This window comes from Benincasa hispida, chromosome 11, assembly GCF_027475165.1.
Source record: "Benincasa hispida cultivar pf3 chromosome 11, pf3_genome.v1.1, whole genome shotgun sequence".
Classification (NCBI taxonomy): Eukaryota; Viridiplantae; Streptophyta; class Magnoliopsida; order Cucurbitales; family Cucurbitaceae; genus Benincasa; species Benincasa hispida.
The window spans coordinates 81,759,736-81,773,546 of NC_143488.1; the positions used below are offsets into that span (position 1 = coordinate 81,759,736).

The following is a 13,811-nucleotide window of genomic DNA, read 5'->3' on the forward strand; positions in this document are numbered from 1 at the left end:
AGTTTTTTCTAATTTAAATTATATTTATTAAACATTATTTTACTTCTTTTCACCACTGATTTTTTTAAAAGCATAGCTACTAGCAATTATTTCAAAATCTACAACAATCCCAAACCGAACCTAATATCCATTATGTCAACATTTTTCATAAAATTTGAGATCTTGAAATTTTGATCAACATCAACATTTTTTTAAAACCAAATATTAGGATAAGTGGGATTAGTAGGTATGTCGGTCCATCTTAACTAAGTAGACACGATTTTAGCATCCTTAGCATACCCCAGACAATAAGTTGCCACCATATTAGAACACATACCCTCATTAATCCCTTGACATTTTAAACCTTAATTTTGTTAATGAAAGACATATGGACAATAAATTGACACCATTAGAACACATATAACATAATAATTGTAGAGCTTGATGTCATATATATACATATTACATGTAAGGATTTTTTGATATGGGTATTTTGTGGTTATCCTATTGCAATTAACCAAACCCTACAAGAATATTATAATTAAATAAGACGTATACAAAGCTTTAGTCTTCCTCTTTCCTGTCTAATAACATAGAAAATTATTCCCTTGGCCACCTCAATTATTCTATACTTTTTGTTCCCTCTCATCTACTCCACATAAAGAAATGAATAAATAAAATCATCATCTCATAAAGTCAATTTTTAACTATATATTCGATCTAAACATATCTTAAACTTGTATAAATTATTCATATATATATGCTCAATTAATCTAAACAAAAACCCTAAAATATTATAATTTTCTCAAACATATGGTTTAATTTCCTTGATTCCTTTTAACTTAATATAAGTTAAAACAACACTGTCATCCACTATATACTTACCACAAAGCTAATTCCCTTCTTTATTTCCAAAATAACCCAAGAGGTTTTCAAAAGCAACACGTTCATATGCCCTTCAAAATGGGCTTAGTGTCATGAGCACTACCACAATATTTCATTTAAAATTTGGCCAACCAAATACAAAATATTATATATACCTTTTGGGTTGCGACAAAGGATATTTGGTACTTAAAGACCATTTCAGATTTTGCTTTTAAAGTGTTTGGTTTTGGGATGTGAAGAAAGAAATAATCTTGTTTTTCTTTTTTCTTTTTTTTTTCTTTTCTTTCTTTTCACCAACCCATGTTCGAGTAAGCGACAAACGATGTCGATTCTTCGCGTCCCACTTGATTTACTTTTATCCAACCTTGTGTCATGTAATGATTATAGTTGTACATTGTTCCTTTTTTAATTGAAAGAAGAATAGGTTTTGTGTAGGTTTGTTGTCGCTAGCTGTGTCGTACTTCTATCAATGTATCTAGCCACCATCCTAGTCATATAATTTAGTTGTTCGATGTCTAGATTAACACAAGTAAAGTGGTATGACTTAGACGTAGTAACAATGATAAATTTGTATTTAAGAAAAGCAAGTAACTTGCAAGAAATTGCACACCGATGTGATGTAGGTCACACACACTGAATTTCATCCTTAAGTGAGGAAGTTGAAAGTTAAAGTCTGATATGGAATTTCTAGTAGAGAGTCAACTTACCTCTTCGATCAAAATCTTTTATTTATTTATAGGGTTAGATGACTTATTCCTTTTCTAATTAGGGTTTCCCTCTTGCTCCTCGACTCTCTTCTGTTTTCTTGTGGGGCTACATCATGCAAGAGCCATATGATTCAGTGGTGTCGGACTCGGTTTTGGTCGAGGTCGACCAAGTTGTGTTCACTTTGGGCCAAGTCAATCATTCACTCTTTCGATTTTACCTTTTCGTCCATAATTATTATCCTTAATAACGATAATTTCACATTTGATCCATGTTGAGTGTTTAAAATTCTATTATCATATGTAAAAGAGAGAGCGGCGAGATAGTTTGATTAAAGCATTAATGTAATTGTAGAGGTATATATAAGTTGAGTAGTGAATTTAACTTAGAATTAGAATGAGTAAGAAAATTATTCCAAATATATGAGAAGATGACTTAGTAGTTAGTCGAATACATGGAGGACAATATCTCTATTGTGTTATGAAAGGTGGTGGAGAAATCTTATGGTGTGAGTGTGACTAAGAAAGTTATTGAATGCTTTCAAACGTTGGCTACAAAATACAAGGTTCCTAGATAGTGTCTATTTTCTTGAATTGTAGTAGTTAACTAAAAAGAAATTAAAATAAAATTATATTTTAAAGCTCTCTTTTGAAACTATTTCATCGTTCCTATTTTTAAAATTTATGTATGTTGTTTCCATTTCTTTATTATCGATTTTACATTTCTTAAATTAGACGTGAATTCTTCAAGTTCAGAAACACCAAAATAAGTTTTTAAAAATAACAATTTTTTTAGTTTTTTATAACATTAGTAAGTGGATAAAGAAAAAGCAAAAATTTAAGCCAAATATCAGTTTAGACTTTAAACTTTGGGAGTTGTATCAATTTAAACCTTAAATTAAAAATTTTATCAAATTAAATCCTAAACTTTCATAAGTGTATCCAAATAAAACATAATGAAGGGTTTAAATCAATACATTTGTAATAATTTATGGTTTAAATAGATATAACTATTAATTTGGGGTTTAAATAGATACAACTCCCAAATTCAGAGTTTAAATTGATACAATTATTAGTTTAGAGTTTAATTTGATACAATACCCAAAATTTAAGGATATAAATTAATATTTGGTCAAAAATGTATTTCAGTTTATGTTTTTCTAAAAAAAAAAAAAAATGCTTTAATAATCTAGTAGAGACTAGCAATAATTTTTTCTTAAAAGACGCTATTGTTAATCAGACTTTGCTAATTCAAAGGATCCCAAAATTGATTTATACAAATTATTAAATAAGCAACTTTACCAAATATTTCAAACGATTAAGATTCTCGCTTCGAAATGCACTCTTAAAAAAAAAGAAAAATTCTTATAAATAGAAAAATCTAAAAAATATTTATATTTTATAATAAAAGATTTCAAAAATATCAATATTTTAAAAAAAATTTGTTATAAGATATAAATATTTTTAAATATTTTTTTATATTTAAAGAGATCCGATGTTAGATTTATTTTAGCTATAGTAACAAATTGCTAGGGTAATAATGATATAAATATTTCTTTTCAAGACTTCAAGAGTTAAAATGAGATAGCCATATATATATATATTCCAAATTTGAAGTGTTAGAAGAATAGAGAAGACCAAAAAATTATAATCCAAAAATTCCTCCTTTTGATATATAACTTGAAAAACAAAAATTTCAGTCAAATCAGATCAATATTATTATTTAAAATAAACGAGGTTTGAACATATTTGAGGGGAAAAAAAATAAGACAAACTTTTTATTATTAGAATTCCCGCTACAAGTATTTTTTAGGGTTGTTTTCAAATATGAGAAAATAAATCAAAATATTTATAAATATAGCAAAATTAAGATAGACAAACTATCAAATATAAAAAATGTAGTTTTTTTTTTTCTTTTCTTTTACAAAGCAAAGCCATTTTTGGATTATTTTGAGTTTTCTTCTTATTATTATTATTACTATTTTGATAAGGTGGTTTTTTCATGAAATAAATTGCTAAGTAAATAGTTAAAAAAAATTCCTAACTAATTATAATTTAATTTTAGTTAAAATAAGAATGAAAAAGAAATGGTTTGTGTAGCTTTTGGGTCCATGGATATCTAAGAGTGACAGACAGGTAAGGTTGGGCTTGGGCTTATGCAGCAGAAGCCTGCTTGGAGCCCACAATAATTCATAATCAGATGGCCCATTGATACATTCCACATTTCAATACAATGTCACCCCAAAAATCCTTTCTTCGTCGTATATTTCATTAGAGTCCTAAATTTTGAATTATTGCCCTGAGAACTTTTAGCTTTAATTTTAGACCAGTTTAATTTTTTTCCTATTATTTTGAAAGTTTCGAATATTTAAGTCTTTCTTTATTTATATTATTTTTAGATTTTGACTTTATTTTTGTTTATATTTATATAAGGTATGATATTTCAAATTAATGTTTCCTTCATTTTTAAGAAGTTTTTTTTTTTTTTTTTTTTTTTTCATATTCCTAATTGAAAATTGATCAACTTTTTCGTTGAGATCTCAATTATATATATGTCAAATATATTGACAATATACTAGAAAATGTAATTATACACACATTTACCATGCTTTATTTTTTGGATTGCTTAGAAATATACTAAAAAATGTTAATATATACCACATATATTGTTCAGTATATAATACGATATATTGTTCGATAAATATTGCATTTATGAAATATACCTTGATTTATTTCTAAAATATTCAAATATATATAGAATATACTGTGTTGTATATATCAAATATAAATTTTTTTCCTTCGAAACTCTTGTCGATTCTTGCTTTCGTTTTGTGAGAGGAGCAAGTTTTGGATTTTCGAGAAACTTCCCTACTTGTGTAGGTTTTGAAAAAAAAAAAAAGTTCATAGCAATGAGAAACTTCCTTTCATACCTCTTTTGATATTATGAGGGCTAACAAAGAAAATTAGGCAATAATTTTGTGTAAAATAATACTATCAAGCTATTTATGTAATATATATATTGAAAGAACCGTGAAGTTCGAATACGGAAGCGAGATCGTCACAATCTCGATTTTTTACTCATCAAATTTACAAAATAATAATTTATGCAAAACTATAAATTTTACATTATGCTTATCATAGAAGAGGGAATTAGGGTAGAATAAAAAGCTTACCCTTAAAGAACAACTTTTTCATGTAAATCCTCCTTCGATCTGATCACGAACTCTTCGATGAGGACACCACCAAGCGAAGTCTTCTGTATTCTTATTTGGGTAGAGAATTGGTAGGACGGTGTGGGCTCTACTTCCTTTAGTAGAAGGAGGAGGAATTTTAGAGGAGAAAAAAAAGTGTAAAGAAAAATCTATCTAAATTATTTTTTGTAAAATCAAATCTAAATTTCTTCTAGAAATAGTTGACTTAAATCTTTAATTTCCCTATGTTATCTCTCCTCATTTTCTTCTTATTTTTTTGGTTTTGATTTTAATTTTGTGAACTGGCTCTCCCTAATTTTTTTTATGAAATATCTTGTAGTATTTTTTAAAAGTTTTTAAAAGTATTATTGTCATATTTTTGTGTTTTTTTCTCTTATCCTTTAACAATTTTTTTTTCCAGCTCCTAGACTATAATTTTTCCTCCCTTTTATTTAACGCATTTTCTTTTTTCCTTTTTTTAAGAATTAGAAGTAGTTAGATATCACACTTTCATTTTGTTTTATTTCATCATGATAATAAATAATTGTCAACAACTAATAATTACTGATAATCTTAAATTGTCATTGTTAAATATATTATGACATATTATTATTGTCACCAATTGAATCAAAATTAGGTATTTTTAGTAGCATTATGATTATTGACCACAGTTATAAAATGTCAAAAAATAGTATATAGTGACATTTTCTCTTATCAAGAATATCTAAACCATGGCAAGTGTTTTATGTCATCAAATATTCTATCATGACATTTTTTTTTTGTCACACGGTTTCATATTACAACATTTTTGTATTGTCAATAAAATACATCTTTTTGTTGTTTCTTTCGGTCCTAGCATTACACATATAACTTCCATAATCAAATAATCCTAAATGAACATAAACATAAAATAATTTGATATGTATAAGTATCATAAAGTTGATAATATTTTTATAAAAAGATTGACTAATAACAATTAGTAAAAGGGTTTACAAGAATCTATAGCTAGTTAAGTACATGTACAATAAATACATTGCCACCAAAGTTATGCAATTAACCCTACAAAAAAATCTTATAAACATATATTCACTATTCTCATGGCTTCACTGCTCTAATGGATTCATGCAAAACCTATTAAGAAAACAAGAATTAATATAGAGTTGAACTCTATACATCAATATTGACAATAATAATAACGAAAGAAGGGTTTACCTTTCCAGAGTCAATAATTTATCCAACTTATTAATATTACCCAAAATATTGATGTCATAACCTACACCCATAAGTATGATACTACATTATGAAATTGGGTAAATATTTTACTTACAAAATATTAATATAATAACCTATACCCACTGTACATCCATGTCAATGATCATAAGATTATTAATTTCACGAAACTTTGTTTACACAATCCAACATACAAGAAAAACATTTCAAATCATAATATACTCTAGAGGCAGTGAAATAGGACAATGCTAACAAACTTCCCCAAAATGGTAGTAAACACATAATATTAAACAACAAATAGTATCCTTAAACAAGGAACAAAAACAGGATACTAAACAATATGATATCAATAGTGAAACTTAATTCTTTCTTTTTTTTTTTTTTTTTGTTGTTGGGGGGAGGGGAGTGTTAAACAAAATTAGAATGTACGAAAATCACTACCTAGTGGTCACCACTAAAATTGCTCGAGTCACAAAAAATATTCCTTCAACATATACTTATATTTAAACATTGATCACATTACGTCTTCCTAGGAGAAAATATGAATACTCAAATTAGTATACAATATAGCAATCTAAGTGTAAAGTTCAAATGTCTACAACAGTTAATAATTCACCACTATGTTGTTCTTACTCCCTCTAACCATGTGAATTAATATGTACATATGTGTCCTTTTTCTCCAAAAAAAAATATTTTACATCAAAATACATACCAAAAGCAACAAAAACACCAAAGTACCTGATATTAAGTAAAATATACGTGCAAACTTACAAATTCAGCCCATTCAAATCGCACATAGTCAATATCATCTTGTGTGTAAGTACCGAATGAACCTTTCATCTGTAGACAAGAAAATGGATCTTAACATATGACACTATAAATAAATTACATGAAATTCTTTGAAGTTGTATGCATACTATGTCTAGAATCGACGTACTCTTGGACAATATTATGTCACACATAAACCGCATAACATAGTAACCTTATTCCACCACTCCTAGTTGTTTAGGACGTTGTGCATAAACATACAAAAAATATAGATATGGTAAATAAGGTACATATGAACTAATTTGTAACTCGCTTGCAATCTCTCTTAGACAATATTATGTCATGTGTAAACCGCATGACATAATGATCGCATTCCACCATTTCCCTCTCTCTCCTCTCTTGCAATCTCTCTCCTCTCCTCGCATTTCCCTCTTTTCATTGAAAAATATATAAGTGCATCTATTATACTTCATATCTTTGTACATCCCATCAAATTGTCTAATCATAATTTGACATGTGACAAATTCTTCTTATTCTTTTTTGAAATATTTTTTATGTATGTATGATGAGAATTAGATGTATAAAGATGTGTATCTTTGGATGCACCCAAGTATCATCCCTTGCAATTTCAATCTCTTTTATCATTTTTCTTGTCGGTCGTCGGCCCACCACCACCGTTGTACTCCTCACATCAGCTTTAAAACTAAAAATAATACTAAAAAAAACCTCAATGATGATGGACATCTTGATTGTACAAGATTCAGCCCTTCATAGTATTTTTTTTTTCTTTTTACAAACAAGTATTTGAGGAGAAGAAAGAGAACAATAAGAGGGGGAGAAGAAGAAGGTTAAGACGACGAATGGTGGCCGGCAAGGGAAAAGAGAAACGGGTGGGAGAGGGGAGAGAGGAGATTTTTTAATTAAATTTTTACGCAATAATATGGGTGCATCTTAAGCTACACTCATTTTTGTGTAGTGCTAAGTGTCCAATCAAAAGTTGTCATGTGATAAATTTTTATTTTTTGAAAATTTGTAATCAAAGGGAATGTTGCTAAAGATGAATGTAGTCTAGATTACACTCAAGTGCTACTCATTTTTTTACATGCCCTATGTCATCACCTCCATTAATAATTAATGATTTCAACCAAGCTGGACTACTTTTAAAATTTCAAGGACCTGGATTGTTCTCATTTGAAATTTATGGAATAATCTTAGAGAAATCTAGCTCGTGGGCTAAAAGTGTAATTTATGAGTTATTATTTTAAGTACATAGAGTTATTTAATTAAGATTAATTAGTATTAATGTACTACAATCAATATTTAATTTAGATATATTAATAGAAATTTATTACATACATTATCGAAATCATTTTAACAAATAAAAAATTTGTTGAAATGAGCATAGTTCAATTAATATCAATCATGTACTATCAATTTCGAGGTCAGAAGTTTGATCTACGCCCATATTTGCCAAGAAAAAGAAAAAGACAAAAGATAGATAATCTATTTTGAAAAGGAATATCATGTTTACTGGAATTATTAAATATTAACTAACTTTTTTAATTAGTTACTTAAAATTAGTTACATTAATTTGCATAAAATTTATGTAAAAAAAATCAATCTATATTCTAAACATTGTAGGTTGATTAATAATTGCAACCCTAAATTAATTATATTAATGGAACCCCCTTTTCAAATAGAATAATTTTTTGTTGTCTAAATAGAATAATTAAAAATCAATGTAGTAATAGTAAATTATATTAAAAGACAATTGAAAATTTATTTATCTCAAATTTATGGGCATCATCAAGACTACACCAACATTCTATCAGTTTCATGAAACAAATATCTTCAAAATAATGCTTTCACTTTTAGTCTCTATTTAATACTACCAAAATACTTTAAACCCTACCAAAATTAGAAGGAAAAAAAAAATACAATGGGATTTTCCATAAATAAGTAGAGAAAGAGGGAGATGAGAAGATAGAAAATTGATTGAATAAATAAAAATCGCTAGTACAATTGATTTTAGATCATGTTATATATCTTTAGTTTGTTATTCGCATATAAAGAGATAATCTATACATATATTAGATCTAGTTTTGCAATCTTGATTAAGTCAAGTTCACGATTAAAAACTGATTCAATTATTTGTTTCGAGTCTTAATTAAATCAATTTATAAGGTGATGGTATAATAAATTGTGATTTGTTTTCTTCATTTTAATTTTTAATAAATATAATTAATTATTAATAAACAATTAATTTAATTTATATCTATTTATTGAAATTAGACTAGTTCATTATAAAAGACTTTGGAAGTACATTCTTCATTGTTGTTTTTCAATATATATATATATTCTTATGAAAATATATGTTAGCATTTCTATACATTTGCAGATACAATATTGTAAATGAATTTAAGAATTTAGAAGATCTAACAACTTTTAGTTGAGATTAATCTCAGCATGATTTAACGTCTAATTCATATTACTTTTATTTTTTTTCGAGATAGAAAGTTTAAGTTTTATTCTTATATTTGCTATATAAATACAAACAATATTAAGATTTGAAAATTATTTTGAAAGAAAAAAGAAGACATTGCTAGGGACTAAAACACATGAAGGTAGATTTAATTTTATATCATCTAATATATTCATCAAACATCGGTGCAATCCAACTGGTGCAGCCTACATCTAATCATTTTTCTTCAAAATGTTTATGTTACACTATTTTTGAATTTGTTATATCACTAACACTTCCCTCATTTATGTACTTCAAATATAAAGAACATCAAAATACGTGAAAATGAATATTAACTAGATTATTTAAACGTGGGATATTTTGAATCAAACTACTATGGTATCATTTTAAATCATCAATTACCCCAAAAGGGTAAGTTATAATGAAAGCAAATTTAATTTTTTATCACTGACAAGTTTCACAAACCTTTATATATGAATGTTGAATGGCCTATTCGTCAAAATACACAATTAATTAAATTAACTCCAAAACCCAAAATAAACTCTGTTTCTTCACTGTTCCCTCCGATGGATATCTCTATTCCGGCGACTTTGTTCCTCACTTTCCTCATCTCTCTTTTCCTTTTCCTTTACTTCTTAATTTCAACTAAGAAATCTCGAAGCCGTGAAGGTTTTAGAAACTACCCCATCGTCGGAGCCTTACCCCTGTTTTTACTGAACCGCCATCGTTTCCTTGTCTGGACGACGGAGGTCCTCCGCAACTGCAAGACGAACACGGCAGTGATCCGACGGCCAGGGGTCGTCTGCGGCGTCATGACGGCAAACCCACTTGTGGTGGAGCACATTCTGAAGACCCAATTTGAGAATTATCCAAAAGGGGAACGTCTCGTTTCGATTTTGGAGGATTTTATGGGGAGTGGGATTTTCAATTCCGACGGCCAAATTTGGAGATTTCAAAGGAAAATAGCGAGTTATGAGTTCAATACCAAGTCGCTGAGGAATTTCGTTATGGAGAATGTTAAAGTTGAGATACAGAGGAAGCTGATTCCTGTTTTGGAGAAGGCGGCTTGCTCGTCGGAAACAGAGTGTGTTTTGGATTTGCAGGATGTTTGGGAGCGATTTACGTTTGATAATGTTTGTAAATTGTCTTTCAATTTCGATTCCGGTTGTCTCGGCGGCGATGATAACGCCGGCGCCGACTTTATGCGCGCTTTTGAGAACGCCGCCACCCTTACATCCGGCAGGTTCTCTTCTTTTCTCTTTCACCTTTTCTTTTTCTTCTCATTCAAAGTTATGTTAAATCAACGAATTATTGAAAGTGTTAAATCAGTAATTCACCCAAAAATATAAATTAGTGGAGAAAGACGAATTTAATTATATAAAGCAAGGTATAATGTAGGAAGATTTCAAATGAATTTAACTAAGAATTTTAGTATTTTCTTTTAAATAAATTATAAAATCATAGGATAAAGTTTACAGGTATGTATGAATTTAAGAAATTCAATACCAAAAACGTAATTGTTATCAAATGGGAGCTTTAGTATTTGATTTGTAAAAATTATGAATTTGTCACATTTATTGTTACCTTAATAGATATTGTTACCGATTAACCTAAAACAATAATAATAATGGTAAGAAGACAATAATACCAGATAATACAAAATAAATAGCCTTAATCGCAATCATCTTGCGTTTGCAAAATGCGTAAGTAAACGTGATAAAAAAATAAAAACAATCCAAATACGTTTGCAATTGAGGCCCATATATAATTGATCCATCAATGAAATCTCATTACGATTACCAATTTTAATTATAGATTGTTAAACATGGTCTTAGAGATGTAAGTAGTGTTTATAAACATAAGCATGATTCTTTTTTTTTTTTTTGTTCTTTTTTCTCTCTATTGAATAGATTCAGGTATACTATCCCTAGTTGGTACAAAGTCAAGAGATTTTTCAACTTGGGATCCGAAAGAAAGCCTAAAAAAATCCATATCAATGGCTCACAAATTTGCAGATGAAATCATACGCTCAAGAATTAAAGAGAAAACAACCCAAGATAAGGATGAAGATTTATTGTCACGATTCATGGCAAACAAAGATAATTATTCCCCAAAATTCCTTCGAGACATAATCATAAGTTTCATTCTTGCCGGTCGAGACACCACTTCTTCAGCTCTAACATGGTTCTTTTGGATCTTATCCACTCGACCAGATATTGAACAAAAAATCCTTACAGAGCTCGAAACAATCCAATCAAGAACACATAAGAAAATTGGGGATATGTATAGTTTCGACGAACTCCAAGATATGCACTATCTTCAAGCAGCATTGTCTGAGACTCTTCGACTATACCCGCCGGTGCCGATTGACTCAAAAGATTGTCAACGTGACGATATCTTACCGGATGGGACATTTATCGGGAAGAATTGGTTTATAATGTACCATGCATATGCAATGGAAAGAATGGAGAGCATATGGGGGAAGAATTGCGAGGAATTTTTGCCAGAAAGGTGGCTGAAAAATGGGGTTTGTAGAATTGAGAGCCCATTTCGTTTTCCTATATTTCATGCAGGGTCAAGGATGTGTCTTGGGAAAGATATGGCTTATATTCAGATCAAGTCCATAGTTGCTGCTGTGATTGAGAAGTTTGCGGTGAAAATGGTGGAGAACAAGACTCCAAAACATTTGTTATCATTGACATTGAGGATGGAGAATGGGTTGCAAGTGATGGTAAAAAAGAGCCAATATATTATGTAATTTAGATATATGTAGATTTGAAAATATATGTGCCTCTTAATAATAATTAAGCATAATATTGAAATAGTTATAAAATAGAAAGAAAAGAGAATAACATAAGAACATAGGAGAAAAGTGGAGAGAAAAAAGTAGATAATATATATGTATTATTCTCAATTGACAAATGATCTCTACAATATTTATTTATAGGACTTTGATAATATTGGTTACAATAACCAAACATAAATAGGAGACAAGAAACTTATGAAAATTAATATGAGGTTAATGGATGAATTTGTAACCTACTAAAGTTATTGAATATCTATATAATTATAAATATTTATATCAAAAATACATTTAAAAGAAATCGTTTCTCACGCATGCATCTAATTGAGTGAAAGTATTGATTATAATATGATCATCCTCTTTTTTTTAAGAAAAGGGAGAGAAGACTTCATCAACTTCTTTGGCCACAACAACTTTCTCCAATATTCAGGACATGTCTGTATTGACTTGAGAAAAAAGTATTTTTCAAAAAATTCATTTTTATTTAAACATTTTTTTTAATAAAAATTAATTAAAATACAATTGAAAATTAGCTATTTTGAGTGGTTGCCAAACACTTCAATTTCTTTCTAAATGATTTATTTTTTAAATTAAACACTTGAAAATACATTTCAAACATATTTTAAATCTAAAACTTTTTGTAATTATGATACTTCTATCTCCTTCAATTAGAAAGTTTTTATCTAGTCTCTCCTTTCATATTGCTAGCTTCATTGTAATTACTTCCTTTGTTTACTCATCAGTGAAGCTTTTATGAAGTATCCACACTTCAAAAGAAGAAAGGGGTGAAAAAGTTTCAATCTAGTTTTTTTGTTCACTTAGAGAAGGTTTTTTTAAAAGAAAAAAGAAAAACTTTTCTTCTTGAATTTTGAAACTTAATTAACAAATCTACTCCTATCAACAAGTTAGCTCACATACAATACTTTGTATGGATTGCTTTTTCATCGAGAAATTCATTAGATCTAAACCAGAGTAATACTTGAATACAATCTGTCTCTACAACACCGATTACTCACATAAATTTTTAAGTAAAATACATTTTTTGTCTTAAAAATTTGGGGTTAATGTCTATCCAATCCTTGAGGTTTCAAAATCTATATTTGAGTCTCTGAAGTTTAAAAAATGGTGCTAAGTTAGTTGACTAATGAAAGAAATTATACGGCATGTTAATAAATGGTAGCAAATTTTAAATGAGGTGGAGAATTTTATTGATTATTTATTATGTTTTAAGATTACATGACTTTTCTATTATCTTTTTCTCTCTATCTTCCCTCTTCTACCTCTTCATTTTTCTTAATATCATCTCTTCTACTTCATCATCTGATGCTTCATCAATCCCTCATCAACATCTACTAGTTTCATGTTTCTCACCATAATTACTAAAACTATATGATTTTCCTGATTTTTTTTTTTAAATAATGTTTTTTTAAAATATAATGACAAAAATAGAGTTGGAGGGAAAGTATTCCCAAAAATAGTTTTTAAATCGTGTACCGGGTACATGATTACACCTTAATCGTATACCGGGTATACGATTAGCTCTAAATCGTGTACCAGGTACATGAGTCCTTGTCCATCTGGCCCGTGCAATCTATCGTGGCAGTTATGCAAGGTTGACTGAGGTAATCGTATACCCAGTACACAACTTCCTCTCCATTAAATCCACCACGCCCTTCTTCTTCTTCCTGATCGAGCTTTCTGCCTTCCGAAAGCTTTCTCCGTCCGTCGATTTTGCCTTCTTTTGTGCATTTCTCCATCCAATTCAAGCG

The 13,811-nt window shown here is 28.8% G+C and overlaps 1 pseudogene across 1 annotated transcript; it reads left to right on the forward strand.

Moving 5' to 3' along the window:
* Positions 1-9,756: 9,756 nt before the first annotated feature.
* Positions 9,757-12,208, forward strand: LOC120069069 (cytochrome P450 CYP94D108-like; annotated as a pseudogene). Its single transcript, XR_016524696.1, has 2 exons — positions 9,757-10,482; positions 11,150-12,208. The product of XR_016524696.1 is annotated as a cytochrome P450 CYP94D108-like (transcript).
* Positions 12,209-13,811: the final 1,603 nt, after the last annotated feature.